Raw genomic sequence first — 8959 nt, 5'->3', positions numbered from 1 at the left:
GTTTACGCTCCTGTGTGATTGTGGACATGTACCATGCTTTCTAACATTCCAAGCTCAGTGATATTTATTTACTTTATGTTCTTTCAAACGAGATTTTTGCAAACTTGAAGCAATGGAGGGCGACTGGGAGACCGCCACTGAGCAAATTTTGCTGAAACCATATACAGACGTGCTCAAATTTGTTGGTACCCCTCCACAAAAAACGAAGAATGCACAATTTTCTCTGAAATAACTTGAAACGGACAAAAGTAATTGGCATCCACCATTATTTATTCCATATTTAATAGAAATCAGACTTTGCTTTTGATTTTTATTCAACATAATTGTAAATAAGAAAACAAATGAAAATGGCATGGACAAAAATGATGGGACCGCTAACCTAATATTTTGTTGCACAACCTTTAGAGGCAATCACTGCAATCAAACGTTTTCTGTAGCTCTCAATGAGACTTCTGCACCTGTTAACAGGTAGTTTGGCCCACTCTTCCTGAGCAAACTGCTCCAGCTGTCTCAGGTTTGATGGGTGCCTTCTCCAGACTGCAAGTTTCAGGTCTTTCCATAGATGTTCGATAGGATTCAAATCAGGACTCATAGAAGGCCACTTCAGAATAGTCCAATGTTTTGTTCCTATCCATTCTGGGTGCTTTTAGCTGTGTGTTTTGGGTCATTATCCTGTTGGAGGACCCAGACCTGCGACTGAGACAGAGCTTTCTGACACTGGGCAGTACGTTTCGCTCCAGAATGCTTGATAGTCTTGAGATTTCATTGTGCCCTGCACAGATTCAAGGCACCCTGTGCCAGGCGCAGCAAAGCAGCCCCAAAACATAACCGAGCCTCCTCCATGTTTCACTGTAGGTATGGTGTTCTTTTCTTTGAAAGCTTCATTTTTTCGTCTGTGAACATAGAGCTGATGTGACTTGCCAAAAGCTCCAGTTTTGACTCATCTGTCCAAAGGACATTCTCCCAGAAGGATTGTGGCTTGTCAATATGCATTTTAGCAAATTCCAGTCTGGCTTTTTTATGTTTTTCTTTCAAAAGTGGAGTCCTCCTGGGTCTTCTTCCATGGAGCCCACTTTCGCTCAAAAAGCGACGGATGGTGCGATCAGAAACTGACGTACCTTCACCTTGGAGTTCAGCTTGTATCTTTGGCAGTTATCCTTGGTTCTTTTTCTACCATTCGCAATATCCTTCTGTTCAATCTGGGGTCGATTTTCCTCTTGCGGCCACGCCCAGGGAGGTTGGCTACAGTTCCATGGACTTAAACTTCTTAATAATATTTGCAACTTGTCACAGGAACATCAAGCTGCTTGGAGATGGTCTTGTAGCCTTTACCTTTACCATGCTTGTCTATTATTTTCTTTTGATCTCCTCAGACAACTCTCTCCTTTGCTTTCTCTGGTCCATGTCAGTGTGGTGCACACAATGATACCAAACAGCACAGTGACTACTTTTCTCCATTTAAATAGGCTGAATGACTGATTACAAGATTGGAGACATGGTGATACTAATTAAAGAAACTAATTAGTTTGAAATATCACTATAATCCAATTATTTATTATCTTTTCCAAGGGGTACCAACACAATGTGTCCAGGCCATTTTAGAATATCTTTGTAGAATAAGCAATAATTCATCTCTTTTCACAGCTTCTTTACTTTATCCTATGACTACCAAAGGCATGCAAGTATACATGATAAAATAGCTTTTAATTTCATCACTTTTCAGGAGGAATGAAGCATAATTTCAATGAGCTGTAAGGGTACCAACAAATTTGAGCACGTCTGTAAGTACCTGTTGCAATTACAAGGTAAGTCTCTATAAAGACTCCTGCACTCAATTGTCTACCTTTCATTCTTCACTGTATGCAAAGTAGTGCTCATGTTGTTCATGCTCAGCTTTATATGAAAACTGTTGGTTTATTGCAGACTGTATTTTCACCTAGTTCAGATATACATTCGAATTTCATGTAGCACATAGTTTTGTTTTCGTTGTTTTGAACTGCCTTCAACTAGAACTTGTGGTAATGACATTGGAAGTCGTATACATGATGTGCTCGTGTTCTGCGGTGGCAGCGGGTGGATAGTGCCACGATCACCTTCCTAATGAGACTGAGAATGAGAATCCTCAGTACGACGTCATTGATGCATTCGCTAATGCAGCCAATGACTGCGTCTGTACGGTACATGTGCTTAACTCTGCCCTAGACTCTATCCCTGCAACAGCTCCGTGTTCTTCCAGCACTGGCAGTCGCTTATCTCCAGTCCACACACAATGGCCGCTAAATGGTTTTCCACTAAATAAATACAGAATGGCTGCAGCTGGATAGTAGCGGGTGTTTTGTTGAAGAATGTATTGTTTAGTAATAGGACTGGTGTTTGATTGTGTGAGAGACAAATTAAACCTGACTGCATGAAACTTTGTATCCTAATTACTGTGTAAAGACTGGAGTCAGGGATCTGTTAGACTGGCTCAACAGATTTCCATTGCTGAAAAAAAGCCTCGCTATTTCAGCTATGAGGGCTTAGCGCCGCCTTGGACGGTTGTGATTGGTTTAAAGAAATACAAATGAGCCAAAGTGTTTTTTTTCCTTATCCTAGAATAGAAAGGTGTGAACCAGACCATACTGCAGCGCTGACACAAGCTGACAGTGTAATATGAGGTTGACTGGGAATACTGTACCAGCCATTCTTTGGAGATATTAAATAATTTCAAAATTGTATTCATGTACTAATATTCTTCTAAGAACTGTTTCCGAAGGTCTGTTTCTGCTCGTAAACGTAGCAAAAGATATGCATCTTAAACAAAAACATTATAGTGTGCATGTAGCCTGAGGCTCTTAAAATCTTTGTTGATCAATTGGCGTTGGATCAAAAAGTTGTATCTAGAATGCATTACAGTGGTGCTCATAAGTTTACATGCCCATGCTTAAGTTGACTAAACAGAGGAATAAAAATATCATGTTTTGGAAATTTATCTTAATGCCTTAATTAAAAAGGAGGTAAAATCCAACCTTTAAGGACATCAATCTTCTTTGTGAATGAATAATGTCTTGTAAGTAAATAAATGTTCTTCCTTAAAATACAGGGGACATAAGTATACACCCTCTATGTTAATTCCCATAGAGGCAGGCAGATTTTCATTATTAAAGGCCAGTTATTTCATGGATCCAGGACACTATGCATCTTGAAAAAGTTCCTTGGCCTTTGAAATTAAAATAGCCCCATTTCATCACATATCCTTCACCATACCTAGAGATTGGCATGGGATACTTCCATAAAATCATATCCTAATGCAAATCGGTTATTAATATAAAAATTAAAACCATGCCAATCTAAATGTAAAGAGAAGCAACCACAGTTTCATCAGAAGCGGCTGTGTACATCAGGCGCACCGCGTACGTCCTGCCTCCGTACAGATCATCACAGGCGACTGAAGTGATGAAGAACTATGGACCTGTTTTAGAAAACCATATGACCCCAGTCATGTCTCATCACTACCACTTTTACTTTTATACCATGCACCTAGTTGCAGTTTTTTTTTTTTTTTAATATGCCCTCACAAGCCCCGTGCAATTCATCAAAGGTATCACCTGTGAGAGGACTTGGTGTCATGAAGAGAAAAAACAAGGACAGCCGTGGTAGAAACCTGTTTTTCTCTATTGATTTCTGCAGAGCTGTCCTATTTAACGCATGATGAATAACATTTTTTCTTGTGAACATAGCCCGCTCTAACCACTGAATGCTGTGAAAACACTTTACTTTGACGAGGGTTTTAGGAAGTAAGACTTTTGTTAGGAAAACCATGCATGCTCAGGCAATTGTAACATGACTACACGGGTCAACACCTGCTCCTTTAATATACTCATTTCTAAATATAGAGCAAGCTGTCATGAAGATGTCTGTGTCAGTACAGTTTAGCTTTCTTTTGGAAATGTAACATCCCATGACAAACTGTACTGTACCAAGATTCAATTAGTTGTTTTTGTTTGTCTGACATTTCGTTTACACCTTAAAACTCAGGACATGGTTACGGACCACTGTAACTTAATCGGGCCTCTGAACTAAAACAATTTTAAAGCCTAAAGCTGTTGTTACTTGAGCTAATGACTAGGGATGAGCGAGTACAGCATTATCAGTATCTGTTTACCATATGAATTATCTGTATCCGTATCCGTACTCGGAATGGGCGGGGCCTAAACAGGAAGTGGTCAGATTTAACCCAGAAGTGGGTTGGATGGTCTTGAAATGTGCGGGGCTTTAACCGGTATGTTATTTAAGCATGCAATTGATATGAGTTGATCAAAAATGTTTATATTTATTGCTGATTTGAAAACTATTTACATGACAGCATCAAGCTTCAGATCAATGGTGTTGTCATGGTAACAAACAAACTACGTTTTGCAACAATGAAAACAACACATGCGGTTGCAATTATGAAGTAATATATACTCAATTACTCAGTTATATACTCAATATAACTTTCTTTTTTTAACTTTTTATTTGTTTATGATCAGTGTGATTGTTTTTGTTTTTGGTTCTTTTTTATTTATTTTTTATTTCCACACACGGTATATGTGTGTGTGTGTGTGTGTGTGAGTAAGAGAGAGACACAGAGAGAGAGGGGGCGGGGGGCAGCTGACAGTAAAAAAAAAAAAAGAGAAATGTATCTTTTTAGATAAAACAGATGTTAACAAAGTTTCCTTTTGGAGACATCATTTGAAATTGGGAAAAATTTGAAGAAAAGGTTATAAATTGCAATATATTGCAGAATATTGCAATATGTTTAAAATCACAATAACATTGTATTGTGGCGTAAGTATCGTGATGATATGATATGATGATACAAGATTTACACCGTATCGGGAGGTGTCCCAATACGGTGTAAATCTTGTTATGGGGATGTTTCTCATACTGTGGTGTTGGGCCTATTTATCACTTACCAGGGATCAGTTTCAATACATCAAAATACTTGAAGAGGTCATGTTTCCTTATGCTGAAGAGGAAATCCCTTTGAAATGGGTCTTTCAACAAGACAATGACCCAAAACACCAGTAAGCGAGCAAAGTCTTGGTTCCAGATGAACAAGACTGATGTTATGGAGCGGCCAGTCCCATCCCCGGACCTCAATCCCATAGAACACTTGTGGGGTGACATCATAAATTCTGTTTCTGAGGCAAACCCAGTAATGCAGAGGAATTGTGGAATGTAGTTCAATCGTCCTGGGCTGGAATACCTGTTGCCAGAAGTACAGGTAGTACAGAGGTCCCAAATGTTGGTCGACTCCATGCAACACAGATGTGAAGCAGTTTCCAGAAATAATGGTTATGCAACTAAACATTAGTGCAGTGACTCAAAGTAAAGCAAACACTGCAAATACCGCTATTTTTTTGGACAGCCTAATATTCCTGTTTCTTCGCTTTCTGTAAAGGTATAACACAAACTTGATCAATTTGGTCATGTTTCAATTTGGAATTGAATGTGCAGTGTTCCAGATGCATTGACATTATGGACTTAAAAGCTATTCTAAGGATTTTGAGCATTATTCACTTTTTAAAAACACACTGCTATTATTCTGAAACAACTGTATATATTGTAAAAGCAATAAAAAAATGCCTGAGAGGCTGAAACCATAGTCATTGTAAAGGATGCACTTGAAGGTATTTTCTTTTTCCTTGCACAGTATGCAGGTCTTTGACTATTTTAAATCTTTTTTTTAAATTTTGTTTTCTGCTCTCTTCTCAGGACAGCAGGGACACAAAACTATCCCAAGCATTTAACTACTGGCTCAATGTTCCAGAGGACAAACTGCAGGTGAGAAATTGGCCATTTCCAGCCTTAACATTTGGAGTCACCTGGGGTCTCATTTCTAAAACTGTGCGAAGGATCTTTACTAAAAGTGTGCATACGCCCAAAAGCCAAAAATGGTGTATGCCAAATAAAATTTCAGATTTATAATACCGTGAACACACACACACACACATCTGTAAGCAATGTTCCCTTTATAAATCAGATTACCCACAAGTCTTTGTACGTGAATCAGCCTCTTATCCCGCCCTGTACACGCCCATTTTTAACCATAAATAGTCAACGCAACGCACCTTGTGAATGCTAATAATAAGTATGTTACTGACCCCGGGAGTTGTTTATTTGTGACGCCGAATCTTGACGAGTGGAGGAGGAAAAGCAAAAAACTCTCAGACACTCGGGAATTTCTCCAAATAGAATTATAATTTCGGCCACAGTGTAGGTAAACCTGACTACACAGGCATTACGGCACTCAGGGACAGCTTTAATATATACCAGATCAAAGGTATATGATAAGATTTGACCTAAACTATATTACATCCAAACACGTCTGATAATGTTGAAGATTATAATATTTATATAAAACACTTAGCTGTAAACAGCCAGTTACCCCCAGAGTTGGGAGCACCTGTGTTTAGACCAGGATTACGCACGGGGTCCACCGCAGTATTTTTGTTTACAACAATTTGTGATAGTTAACACCTTGCCTAAAGCACAGTATCAACTATGTCCTCCACCCAGAGATGCAACTTGAAGACAAAAGTGTAAAGGCAAACACATTCTCTTCATGCAGATACTGTGTATACCAACATACCGACAGTATTAAAGTTCGGACTGGGGTTACTACATTTGCAAAGTCACTGCTGGGCAGCCAGTAAAAAATTTAACACTGGGCCTTCTATCCTGAAATTCAGTGGTGCCAACTGGAATCACATTCATGTTATTCTCCCTCCTCAATAGCTTTGGTTTACAATGCCAACAGACTTGAACCATACAGCACCAAGATAATTAAACTCTCATCCTGTCTCACTTCCTGCTCTTCTCTCTTTCTTCCTCCATTGATTTGGAGAACACAGCTCAACAATACTATTGTCTCTTGACTGCATGTTCCAGTCATCCGTCCAGCCATCCTTCTCTATCGAGTAGATCAAAAACTTAGTTTGCCTGTAAACCGGGTGGATGCTCTCTGGGTTTGTGGGAAGATTTAAGGATATTAGGTCCTTTGTGATACAATCTCCCCTACATCTCAGCTGCTATGCCATGGTGTCTGACTGTGTCAAATGCCTCATTTACTGTTTGCTTTTAATGTGTTAGTGATCTGTTAGTTTTCAATACAATCAATACATTCCTTTATGGCTGAGCCCTCCTTATCTTCATTCTTTAGAGGTCAAAGTGTGCTAAGACCTGTAGCGTTCCCTGTAATTTCTTAACCATGTTAAATAACCCTGTAAAGTTAAAATCGCTCCGGTCTAGAGTGTATACTTGCTGAGCTCTCGATCTTGCCTGACTTCTCGTTTGTTTCAGCAACAACAATTTTGTTTACTGATTCAGACTCACTAGAGCAGTTCAGGCAGGACTGTAGACATTGCCCCCTCTGCTGTATACAAATTGTAATGGTTAATTTACCCAGAGTTCCTGGTAACCTGTGGTTCACTACATAGCTCAAGTGGCCATAACAAAAGGGAGACACACAATGATAATATGTTAACAAAATATATTTGTTTCAGTAAGAGCCTGGGAACACCTAAGGGTTTGTTTAAGTTGGTCTAACAATATCCTCTGCATGGAGAGAGCACAAAGAGGTGACTCCAGTTTCTAGTCAAGAGAAGGGAAAGGAAGTTTTCTCAGCATAAGCATCATTATAACAGTTCCTGGAATTTAGTACAGCAAAACAAACTATGATCAGTTGATTTCTGCGCAACCTTATAGTTTAATGATCAGATGTGTTTGTGTCATGTTCAGGTGATCATCCAAGTGACTGAGATGCTGCACAATGCCAGCTTGCTCATTGACGACATTGAGGACAGCTCCAAGCTGCGACGAGGCTTCCCTGTGGCCCACAGCATCTATGGCATTCCATCAGTTATCAACTCGGCAAACTACGTCTACTTCCTGGGGTTAGAGAAGGTGCTCACCCTGGAGCACCCTGAGGCTGTCCGAGTGTTTACCCGGCAGCTGCTGGAGCTGCATCGTGGTCAGGGCCTGGACATCCACTGGAGGGACACCTACACCAGAAAACTGGAGGGCTCTTTGGTCTGGCTGTAGGCCTAATGCAGCTCTTCTCAGATTGGAAACAGGACCTGAAACCCCTCCTGGACACACTGGGCCTCTTCTTCCAGATACGCGACGACTATGCTAACCTGAGCTCTCGTGAGTACAGCGAGAACAAGAGCTTCTGTGAGCACCTGACCGAGGGAAAGTTCTCTTTCCCCACCATTCACGCCATATGGTCGCGTCCAGAGAGCACTCAGGTGCAGAACATCCTGAGGCAGCGCACAGAGAACATGGACATCAAACTATACTGTGTGGACTACCTGGAGAAGGTTGGCTCATTTGCCTACACCCGTCAGACTCTGCAAGACCTGGAGGCGGAGGTCTACCGCCTCATTGGGGAGTTTGGGGGAAACCCTCAACTGGAGAGCCTTGTCAAACACCTCAGCCAAATGCACCGTGAGGCTGACGCCACAGCAGAGTCCAGTACTGAGCCAGACTCCAACCAAAACCACTGACCGCATCCACCATGACTCACATACTAGCCCTGCACACTCCACTAAACAAAGTAAGATGTCTTGAGTGCATATGTGATTTGGGGATCCTTAATCATTAAGCCGCCACAGTGCCAATCCTGTAGAAAAGACCTCTGCAACTCAATTGCCTTCTTGTATTATAACATGCTGGCCTTACATGCAAAGTAGTGCTTATGCTGTTTATTCTCAGCTGTATATCTAAACTTTTGTTTTGGTTTATTGCAGACTGCTTTTCCATCTTGTTCAGATTCACATCTCTAATGTTTTATTAGGGTGATTCAGTTATGATATTTGTAAGCAGTAGAGACTGTGCTGCAGTTATGAACTTCTTTGTATTCGTGAATAAAATTGAAAAAACAGCTGTTATTAAGACTAGTTTCCTTGTTTTTGAGATGAAAATGTTTGATGGG

General features: G+C 40.4%; 1 pseudogene; it reads left to right on the top strand.

The window, feature by feature from the left end:
• Positions 1-7748: 7748 nt before the first annotated feature.
• Positions 7749-8747, top strand: LOC116684931 (geranylgeranyl pyrophosphate synthase-like; annotated as a pseudogene).
• Positions 8748-8959: the final 212 nt, after the last annotated feature.

This window comes from Etheostoma spectabile, unplaced genomic scaffold (assembly GCF_008692095.1).
Source record: "Etheostoma spectabile isolate EspeVRDwgs_2016 unplaced genomic scaffold, UIUC_Espe_1.0 scaffold00569396, whole genome shotgun sequence".
Lineage (NCBI taxonomy): Eukaryota > Metazoa > Chordata > Actinopteri > Perciformes > Percidae > Etheostoma > Etheostoma spectabile.
This window is presented reverse-complemented; position numbering and strand designations above follow the sequence as displayed.